An 11802-nucleotide genomic window follows, 5' to 3' on the forward strand; every position below is an offset into this window, starting at 1 on the left:
CATTTTCTTAACTTAGTATCTACTTTTTCATCTATCAGCTTGCTGCACACTTTAAATTCAGTGTTAAGTTTCAATTATCTTGCTAATAAATAAATATATATATGTATATATATATGTATATATATATACATATAAAGTTATGGATTTCTAACCTCAGCCCTACTTGGGATTTTCTGGTTAGTATGAGATTTGTGACTAAAAGCAGGTTAGATTTGAATTTCTAAGGATAGACTTAGAAATTCAGAAACTCAAAGCTGCTTAAAAACTGTAAGGATTCACTCTTACATATCATTTCCAGTTTTTCTGTGCAGTTTTTTTAAAGATTTTATTTATTTTAGAGAGAGGGGAGGGGAAAGAGAAAGAGAGGGATAGAAACATCAATGTGTGGTTGCCTCTCACGTGCCCCACACTGGGGACCTGGCTTGCAACCTAGGCATGTGCCCTAGACTGGGAATCGAGCCAGTGGCCTTCTGATTTGCAGGCCCATGCTCAATCCACCGAGCTATGCCAGCCAGGGCTTCTTTGAAGTTAATAAACATAGTTTAAATACTTTTGTGAGTCATTTATCTCTCTTATAGTCATTATATTGGAAAATGTTTTTTCTCATACTATGTTGAAATAATGTCACAGAGACATCTGTAGTGTACCTGTTGGGAAATTTTAGAGTTTATCAAACATAAAACATTCTTTTCAAACTTATTCTAATCATCTTTGAAACTCTGTACCATGGTATCTGTGATCCACTCACTGGGAGCTTGAAAATGCTCTTCATCTCCCTTTTCAAAAGCTGAGATATGCCATTAGAGATTTCACCATTTTCACCAGAGATTTTGCCATTTTTTTCAAGATTTTATTTATTTATCTTTAGAGAGGAAGGGAAGGAGAGAAATATCAATGTATGGTTGCCTCTCATGGGTCCCCTGCTGGGAACTGGCCTGCAACCCAGGCATGTGCCCTGACTGGGAATCGAACCGCGATCGTGTGGTTTGCAGGCCCGTGCTCAATCCACTGAGCTACACCAGCCAGGGCAGATTTTGCCATTTTTCACTGCTAAAGATCTTGTGTTTTAAAAATGAAAAAGCATCCCACATTTCCTAAGTAATATCATAACTATACCACTGGATACTTTTAAATGTACACATATGGATATAATAAAATAGTGTATTTTGTGACATTGTTACTAGATGACAGATCCTTTGCATGGCTCATTTTTCTATTCCTCATGGTTGCACAATGGGGCAGGTGTTGTTATCGAGTCCCATTTTTGTCACAGAGTAACTGAGGCGAGGAGAGGTTCATTAACTTGCTTAAGGAGACACAGCTAAAGGAAGTAGAGTATTGAACCCAGAATGTCTGATCACAGAGTTTCTTTTGCAGCCACTACACTGACCACCTCCGAGAGTAACGAATACTGTGTTTTATGTGTATAGAGATGGATACCTAACATGAATTAGATAAATAAGTGTTTAACAAATTAATGATTGAGTAACCCATTAGATGAAAATGCCTAATACCAGAATGAAGTTCACCGAACTCATTAACCCATGTCATTTTTATACTCATATATTGAAGAAGTAAATGCAAGATAAATTTTTGCTCTCAAATCCATTTGGGATTTGGAAATAACTATGAAAAAAAGTTAAAATAAAGGAGACTGGATTGCAGAGTTCTTGATTTCTTACAAAAAAAGTAAAATTCAATTGAAATATTTCCTGGGGCACACAGAGATTAAAAGAAAATTAATGTAAGTATGTGGACACAAATAACATTTCATGGAGTTTGTGGTTATCGTTGCTCTAGGCTAACTAAAGTATTTAACAAGTGTAACACTTCCATGCCTCCAGTTTCCTCGCAGTTGTCATCTTGGCATACTGTATCAGTTAAATCCCTTCTGCTCCAGGGGCTCAGGTCCTCATATTTTATGAGCTTAAACACAATGGAGTTCACCCTGAAACTGGAGTATTTCCACTGTTTCCAATGTTCATAGCTGGGAGGTCATTTGTGGTGAAGGCATCTATCCATTTCACATATAAGATAACCAACAACATAGAACTTAGTCTACTAAGACTTTATGTGAGTGGTTCTTTCTACAGAACATACCTGTGCCTTTCCCTTCCCCCATCCAACCCGGAGGCTTGCTTGATCTCTGCAAAGAGCACTCCTGGCCTCTCCAAGCACTCGCTCTCTCTCTCTCTCTCTCTCTGTTTCCCCCCTCTCTGCTAAGCTCCAAGAGCACTTCTCTTGCTTCTATAATTTGTTTCTTGAGCTCATTTCTTCTATGGCTCACTTCTTCTACCTCTGTAACTTTCTAAATAAATGAGAAAAAAAGAATTTATGCAATATTATTTCTGACAACCTCTTTTTGTTAATTTAATTCTTAAATAGAAAGTTAAACACCCAGTTTCAGAAAACAAATAGCCCTAAATATTGTCAATAAAAGGTGGATGGCTTGAGAATTTTCTCGTGGTGGTAAACAGGAGTCCAACTGCGAATTTATACAGACATGAGAGGCTTAGTGCCTAATGTGTGGATTGTGGCATTGTGCAATGTCTGAAAAATTATTTCCTGGCTATGCTAATTAAATCATTAAACTGTCTAGTCACCTGTCTTTTATGTCATTACCATGAAACCATAAAGGAAAGAATACACTAGAGTAGTTCGAGAAAGTAGATTAATGGCTAGAATATGATTATCTATCAATCAATCTGTCTGTCTACAACTTCTGACCATATCTCTTCCTACAGTCTCCATCCTCAGCACTTCATTACAGAGTCTGTTTCTCTTGATAGTCCTTCGACATCGTGGGCATTCTGCTACCGTGGGGTTTGGGACTAGGTGGTAACCCAGGTGGAACTGTGTACCTACGTATCTGCATGACCAACTCCCATGGCTTCTCAAGTCTTTACCTACATCTTCTCTACTCAGTGAGGTCGCCTTTTGTCACCCTATTTAATGTTAGAGCCTACTGCCTACTTCATCTCCAGGAAAATGTAAAATCTTTATACATAGTGTATAAATTTACTATTATTGTGTATTCCCTTTCTTCCCACACTTGTACTTCAGTGCCACACAGACAGAGATCTTTGCTGAATTATTCCGACTGCCCAAATACGGCCTGGAACATGGTAAACACTAAATTAGTACTTAAATGCTTGCTTAATGAATGGAATATTTACTTTCACTTTTGGTATCCATTTTATTCCGTTTTCTGTATAAAAGTACACAAATGTTTATTTTCACAGGCCTCCAGAAATGGGTAGAGTCACAGGACAATCTCTTGTCCCACCAAGACAAGCTGCATATTTTGGTCTATGTTTGTCCTAGAGGGAAGAACTGAAATCTGCATTAGCAACGCTGTGCCAGATTCTTACATAAGACCTAAAAGCAGCTTGCTGTGGAGCTCTTAGTCCTTTTCTCAAGTGCCCGGATGGGAAGCCAAAGCTATTGAGCTGACGGGGCAAAGGAGACAGTGAGGATGGATGGCAGGCATCTAACATGGGAGTCAGAAGGAGTGCTGGGTTCCTTGGAATGCTGTGGTGATTTATTTTCCTTTCTCTCTTTTTTCTCTTTAAGTCACTTCAGTAGGAAGTTGCTGGGCACAGATCCCAGAGAAAGAATGGGTCCGAGAGTCCTTTAATAGGCCTGCGTGCAGGGCACTGCCACAGCAGCTGGTACAGGAGAACCTCCTACCTCAGGTTCAGGCGGAAACAGGATTTAGTGCAGAACAACAGGAAACGTACAGGAAACAATTTTGCTTGGAATGTTAGGTGGCTGAGCTGCAGCCTTTGGTCCAGTGCAAGCCTTGCCTCACTTGTCAAGAGTGAAAAATGAGTTTGGTTAGAAGATCCAGCTGGAATCACCCCAGCTTCTTGTACCTTCAGGCTCATTGTTAGGAAAAGATTTACTTGTGTGAACTTTTTGCGTCGTTATTTCCTGGGGACTGTTTCATTCTTCCCAGAAAACTGCTGTTGGTGGAACAATCCCCCAGTGGCACTTTGCTTATCCAGCCATTTCTGGCACTGTGGTCACCAACTCCTTCCCATTCCACAGAGTCTTGAACTGCTCAGGAATGAGAAATCCGTTAAAGTCACTGCCTTCTGTAGGAATGAAGACACTGATCTCAGAAGATTCGGCCGTGACTATCTCACTATCTGGAGAATTCTTGCTCACGTAAACATGGTGGCCATCTGTTTTGTTAATGCATATGATTGGCACTTTACACATTACCTGAACTTTGACATCCCTACTACTGATTATCTCCACAATGACCACATGATCGAACACCAGACCAAATTTCTTCCAGTTATTTAGTGAAATGGTGTTAATTGTGTCCCTGATTTGTGATGTCATGTCGACACATTTATATATAAGTATGTAAGCCACCTGCTTCAGCTGTGTCATCAAACACCAGATTGGAAACCTTCCCCTGATTCTCCACTCTCCACTTCCTGCCCTTGAATTCAAGGAGAGCTGGCTTCTTTCTTTGTGGTTGGTTTGGGGATGGGCTGACACCTGATTTAGGGGCAGACAATGGTTAGGGGCTGCTTTGTATTGGACCCCTCTGAGTCTTCAGGGCAGGGCTCTTGTGAGTCTTCATGTCATCAGATACATATTTCAGGGCATGTGTGATGCTCTCCTCAATTAATCTGTACAAACAGTGTGGAGTATGAGGCAGAGTCACCCGACTCTGAGCTGGTAGGCATTGATGGGGAGATGGGCCTGGGTGTGGGGAGGGATGAGGAGGACCTGATCCAGCAGAGGGTCCTGATGGTGATCCATTCACTCAGTTCTTTTGTCACAGGCCCTGTTTTGTTCTGGGCCAGGCTGGTGGTATGGAACTCTTATGCAAGCCTGTAGCTCTGTCCACATACGCAAGGAGGTTTTGACCTAGTCTGCGTGCTTCTTACCCACAGCTCTGTACTCCTTGAGGACTTGGTGTGCATGGAACAGGGCAGCATCATTCATTTCTTTCACATAAGGACCAGGCTCTGGGCCACAGCCCAAAGCAGGGCCGAGGTACTCTTGCTGGCAGCTGACAGGGGACTGAACAACTTGCAGCCTTGGTTCTTCTCCCGAAAGGTTTTCACTTGCTGGATCTGCTCTGAGATAGAAGCCAACAAATCAGAAAGCCCATGACCTGTGGCCTGCTGGCACTGACAGGCTGTAACCAAGAGAGTGCGCTCCAATCTCAGACCTGCGTGGACCACTTCCGCATGTTTCTGCACGTCTCCACCAATCTCTTCACTAATCTTCAGCTACTCTGCCGCAGGACCATCAAGCAGTGAGTCAAATGCTTGCACAGAGGAAATTGCTCCTACTTTTGCAGCATGGTTTCCACACCCACAGTGCATGTCAGAGGCACAGGATCCTGCTTCCAAGTGGCCCACGGCCCTCTCCAATCTTTCCAGTGGATTTTGCAAGTCCAATGTACCACCTGCTTGGGACTGCAGCAGCTGCTTTCATATTTACTTTTGTATTCACCCATGTATCTAAAGAGTTCTACCCAATCCGTTCTGTGTTAATCTATATTTGTAAACTGTACATGGTGCTGGCTTCAGCAATTACCAGATAAAATAAACTCACTTATTCCTGTTAAATAAATTATCAAAAACAGAACACTTCATTTATAGCTTTGAGAGTTTCAACATTTTCTTATCACACTGTGTTTTTTTGGAAAACTCCGCAGAAAGTGTGTCATCGTGTTTTTCTACTAAATGTCTAAGCAATCATCAGTGACAATGACTTTAAAAGAAAAAGACTGTTGATTTCAGAAAAGCCCTTAGAGTCCAGTCTCAGCAGGACAGTGTCCCCTTTCTACCGAGATGACAATAATTATCTCCAGATAAAAAGTAAACTAGCATATGCAAGTTTATAAATATCAAGTGAATTCAGCTTACATAAATAACACAAATTACAGGAATCTATCACAACACCTGATTATTCAGATTCATCACAATATTAAAAAATTAAAAAGGTTTGGTTCAAAAAGACTGAAGGGCAAAGTTACATATCATTATACACCTACAGTGGATTATAAATGACATTATGGGTGTCTGATACTGACATGAGCCTGTCCATTCCTTCTTGTGAAGTAAGACCTTGATGAAAATCCAAGAGAAGCTAGAATATACTTCTATTCAAACTTTTCTTCACCCTTGACTGGTCTACACTCTGTTTGCTCTCTTTTTTGGTGTCACAAACACTTATCCACTAATGGCAGTCTGCACTAAGACGCTTTTCCATTTATCAGCTTTCTTTTGTTTGCAGAAATCTCAACCCCTCGTGTTCTCAAAGTTCCCTTTAAGTAATGCCCTTTTCTGAGTTATATTGATAAGGGGGTTTTGCAAAATGCTTCAGGTTAGCCCAGAAGGGATTTCCCTCTCACTGGTACCATTTCCCTACCAGATCTGTGAGGCACATCCCTTGATGCTGCCTTTTTTTCCCTCTCTTCTGGGGCTGCAGTTTCTCTGGCCCACAGCCCCTGTAAACTACCTCTGTGTGGTCTGCTTCGCTGTAGTGATAGGAAGGATTTATGGGGTTCTTGCTTCTGTGAAAAAAAGTTTACTGTTTGGAAATAGTAAAAATGTAAAAGGAAACCATCACTGTTTTTTATCCCATGTTTTCCACAATTAAACATCACTCAGCATTGCCTCGGTTTAAGGGCTTGCACTGTTTGTGTGCATCACAATGACTACGTCAGTGACCTGTGCACTGTGTCAACCCTGTGACAGATGGGCGCTGGTATTAGCACACTTATTCCGTCACACATATTTGTGTGACAGGCGCTGGTATTAGCACACTTTATTCCGTCACACATCTTTGTGTGACAGGCTTTGGTGTTAGCACTTATTCCATCACACATATTTGAACACAAAGAGATATGGGGTAACCTCCGGAGTTTTAGCTAGCGAAGTTTGAGGGACTCTTAATGCATTGGATTTGGGAGATTGAAAGGACCATCATTCTTATAATGAGAAGCATTGTTCCCTGTAGTTAAAAGAAACTGCCCCGAAATTCATAATTAAATAATTGGGATAAAGATCATTCACGTTAACAAGTGCCTAAAGCACATCACTGATGCCATTTTCTAAGACATCTTATTATCTTTCCCAAAACCTTTTCTGAATCTGTATTGCTGGCAAAATGCACATGCCACTGAGAGCTGTTATTTACAATAACTAACAGAAATGCTCCCATGCTTTTGGGAGCTTCTCACTATTTATTAATCTAAACTTTATTCTGATTCATAGAGCTCTTCAATCGCTTGAGCCTAGTTTCTCAGCTAGTTTCTTCTGAGTTCTTTCTTTTTTAAGCTTAGTGTTCAAGGCCCATGGTAATCGTCAGGATAATACACAAACCATTCAATTTTCTGAATCCTTTCTCCTTCTGCTGTACTTCCCTAGCCAAGCCTGGACTCCGGGCATCATCCCTACAAGGTGTAGCTGCACCTAAGAACTTACAAAGTGCTGCTGGAGAACAACAGAGAGTGTGGTTTAAATTTATGATCACAGATTTGAAAATTGCTTTCATGGAGTCCTCAAAATCTAAACCCTTCCTACTTTAGAGATTTTATACCAGCTGTTTGCTTCTTATAATGATCTCACACTATTCATAGGGTTATAGGGTTACATCCCTGCCATTCAAATCTCAGTTTAAATTTAATGTATCAGAGGCCTTCCCTGAACACAGCATCTAAAATAGACATCAAGTTGCTCACTGTTGTGCCACCCACTTTTAATTTTCTGCTTCAGACTTACCACCTAAGCTACTTCTCTCATTTATTCATTTACTATTTTGTGGACTGGCCATTTCTTCTCATTAGAATGTAAAGTGCATGACAATAAGCGACATTTCTCTTTTGTAAAACTGTAGAACCCCAGTACTTAGAATGAGGTCTGGCACTTAGTAGGCACCAAACAAAGGTTTGTTGAGTGGACAGAATGAATAAGCCTCTGCAATTCTCATTTATTTACTGCCTTATATAAATGTGGCATTAACATAAAAACTCTAATGTTTGCAACTCAAATTCATTCAGAAGAAAATGAATTGAATTAATTGGTTCCTTTCTCTCACTGACCTTGGGCAAATAACCCAGCCCTTTGAGATCACATTTCTTTTCAGAAAAATTAGAAAATTGAGCTAGAGAGTCTTAAATAATCTCTGTTACCTTTAAGATACTGAAACTTTCTTTTCTCTGAGAAAATTATGCTTTAAACCTCTCAATTTTAATATTTGATCTTTGTTATCGAATCAGTTTAAGCTCAAGAATGGCATTAATGGTCGTGCCCTTTACCTACATGAAATTAGTGTCTCAGGGCTTTTCTTTAAAAATCTCCCTCTACTACTACTTCACGAGCTTTCCAACATATTAAATGAGTCACCTGTGTCAGAATGAGTGCATTATTTAGTGTTGGATGCAGATTTGTAATATTTTAAATAATTTTTACCTTGTAAACTGGTAGAGCTTTCAGTATGTCCATGTAAAGTTTCCACTTTTAAATACAGTACTCATAAGTTAAAGCTCTTTATTATCTGAGCAACTCCATTGAAGGCTCAAGATTAAACAAATAAATCAGATTGTGTCAAAATCCACTGCTGGAGATCTTACTATATTAAATGTGTTTATTTCTGTCATTATTAATTCTAGGAACAGCAAAACAAGACAGAAAAATAAATGTGTAGTGCCAGACTGCAAGTCAGAAATCGGACCAGAGCTTAAATTTTCATCTGACAGATCAATGTTATACAATGTGATTTAATGCCCTCTGGAACTCAAAGACCTACCTAAAAGTAAAAATTACAATTTCCATGTCTTCTTAGTATCTACCCTAATTTAACTGAATTTGCAACATGAATTTTTGGAAATTGGATATCTCTTGCGAATTTATGGCTATTAAAAAAAGAATGTTACAACTATTGTGGGTATATTTTTTGAAAGATTTTATTAATTTATCTTTAGAGGGGAAGGGAAGGAGAGAGGGAGAGAAACATCAATGTATGGTTGCCTCTCATGCATTCCCTTCTGGGAACTGGCCTGCAACCCAGGCATGTGCCCTGACTGGGAATCGAACTGTGATTCTTTGGTTCGCAGGCCCGTGCTCTATCCACTGAGCTACACCAGCCAGGGCTATTGTGGGTATATTTTTATCCTCCCATCCGATACTAACCTTACATCTTTGAAAAGTCAAGTGACGCAGATTTCCATTCAAATCAGTCCAGTGATTTGTTATAGTAAGAAGATATGAATTAAATAAATTATATGGCTACCTTTGGCAAGGATTAGCCAGGCAGGATGTACCAGTTAGGAAAATATATTTTGAAATTAAGTATGCGTGTGTTTGTTAACTTTAATGATATTGTTCTCTAACTTATTCATCTTGAAAGTGTAGCCATGGAAACATTAGGCACTTTTCCTCAGGAAAGTGAAATCTGACCACAGCTTGAAGGTCTAAGGATATTTGAATAACAGAGAGCCTGTCAGAAATGGTATTCTTTAGTCTTAAAGATTTAAAACCATTTTGTGGCTTTTTAAATCAGGGATGTGCAAAACTGTGAGAAACTTTGAAATTCCCTAGGGACTCCCTCCGTACTCATCCTGTCCCGCCATCACCCACCACTGAGGGCGCTGGTTACACTAAAGAGGAAGCAGAGACTAGGTGTCGATGCAGCGACACTCGTGTGCGCGCACGCTGTCCTTCTGTGGACAGTCGGGTAAACACCCGCTGACCCCACTCTTTTTTTCTGGCTTATTCATCCATTCAACAAATATTTTGAATGCCTATCACGTGCTGGGACAAGATGAACAAGGCATATTTCTTATAGTGCTTACATTAAAGTAGTTTTAAAATGTGTGATTTTATATAAAGATTTAGAGAATATGAATATTAAAAACACTTGAGAAATCATTTTGCTCGTTTTTGTTTTTTATTTGTGTGGAAATAGAGGCCTAGAGATAGGGAATATGGATTCTCCAAATTACAGTTAGTGAAGGTCCACAGTATACAGGGGTGGGCAAAAGTAGGTTTAGAGTTGTGAATTTATTCTTGTGTCATCCGTTTGTTAATCACCGTAGGACTCACTTGCATTACTCTTTCCATATGAACAACGGTAAAACCACCTCTGCCCACCCCTGTGCATGGTGTCAGGGCTGGTTCTACTTCTCCACATATGTGTAAGGATAGTCACCTATTCGCCCTGCTTTTTAAAACATTCCTTTCCTCTTCTCATTCTTTCACTATGCTCTGGTTATTCTTTTGCTGTGACGTGGGTGACCTGGTTGAGAGAGTTTCACTTTCCAGTTTGCCCTCTTCTGAATCACCTTCAATTTCAGGTTCTTTAACTGTTGTTCGACGCCATAGGAACAAACTTGGCTGCAAAGGAGGCCAGGTGAATCCCCAAGGTTTACAGCTCCGTACTTCATTTCTCTTCTGTCGCTAACTGTGAGGCCATTTGGCAACAGTAGACTTTGCGCCTTAAGATAATTAGTTCTTCCTCAGAATGGCACAGTTTTTAAGGAGGAAAGTATGCAGCACTTGTTTCAAAACCCAAATCTATCATTTGTAGTATATGACCCATTTTAGTGGCTCCTTGATATTTTTAAAAATAGTTTACATGAATGATATCTTTAATAAGGTTGTCTCCTTATGTCTTCTGAATTATTTCTAATACCATCCCAAGCACATTTTGTCCCAATTGAACAGAAACGAAAAATCTTGATGGAAAAATTAAAAATACTAAAATATTAAGTATAAAGTAAAAATGCTATTGATGTCAGTGAATAATGTTTAATACCTTCATTATACACTTTATATATATTAATTTTATTTTATAGTTGTAAGTACACTTTGCACCTAGGATTTAGAATAAATTACTACATATTGAATCTCTCAGTATGTTGATTCATTCATACCAATGTAGGAAGACATATTCCAGTTTTTCAGTTGCTTGGGTGAAAACCCATTTTATAATTTCTAAATATATATATGCATCAGATAATTATCTAAATTCAATAAAGTTTAAATATTTATTAATAATGTAATGCAATTTCTCAAGAAATTTGTTTCAATATACCAAAACAATCAGATCAGGTCTTGCTAATTTCATTATTGTTCTTTTTTACATGTGATGAGACAAAAATCAAATCCAAATGAATCAACAAAAAATAAATCAGCTGTAATAGAGTAATTTATAATAAATATGTATTTCATCTTTATCCACAGTTCCTATCACAGAGCTCCTAAAACCCTTCTAATTACCTGTGATAAATATTAACATAGTATTGTCACTTGATTTTTCAATATTGTAGGAAAAACATTGGTACTTAACTGCCAATGGTCTAGTTCTCCTTTTTTGAAAGGAGATGAGTAAACTAACCTCTTTGGTAGGAAATTCAAAACCCTTTCAACTGTGGCTTAGTTCACACTTCTAATACCATTTACAATTAATATGATAGAAAATAAAATTAATATCATAATATAAATATAATTTCTACCAGTGTTATTATATTAATTATATACGAGGTCTGTCCAGAAGGTATCCAGCCATGTACTATGAAAAATAGAGATATTTACTGAAGAAGATACAAGACACAAGAAACATTGTACATGGGACAATGACACCGCAGTGCCCTTAAAAGTAGGCACCTTGGGACTTCACACAGTTCTCCCAGTCACCATCAGCTGCCCCACTGTATTTTCCTGAATCTCACTGATAGTCTGAAATCTCTTCTCTTTCCAGCAAAACTTTCATTTAGAATGGAAGGACAGATAAAGTGCTTCTCAGATAAGGTCAAGTTCAAGGAGT

The 11802-nt window shown here is 38.9% G+C and overlaps 1 pseudogene; it reads right to left on the bottom strand.

Annotated features, from left to right (window-relative positions):
• Positions 1–3999: 3999 nt before the first annotated feature.
• LOC118987095 (adenylyl cyclase-associated protein 1-like) lies at positions 4000–10420 on the bottom strand (annotated as a pseudogene).
• Between the last annotated feature and the right edge of the window lie 1382 nt (positions 10421–11802).

The sequence above is a fragment of the Sturnira hondurensis genome, unplaced genomic scaffold, assembly GCF_014824575.4.
Source record: "Sturnira hondurensis isolate 20B ecotype Veracruz unplaced genomic scaffold, ASM1482457v3 Scaffold0004998, whole genome shotgun sequence".
In the NCBI taxonomy this organism is placed as follows: domain Eukaryota; kingdom Metazoa; phylum Chordata; class Mammalia; order Chiroptera; family Phyllostomidae; genus Sturnira; species Sturnira hondurensis.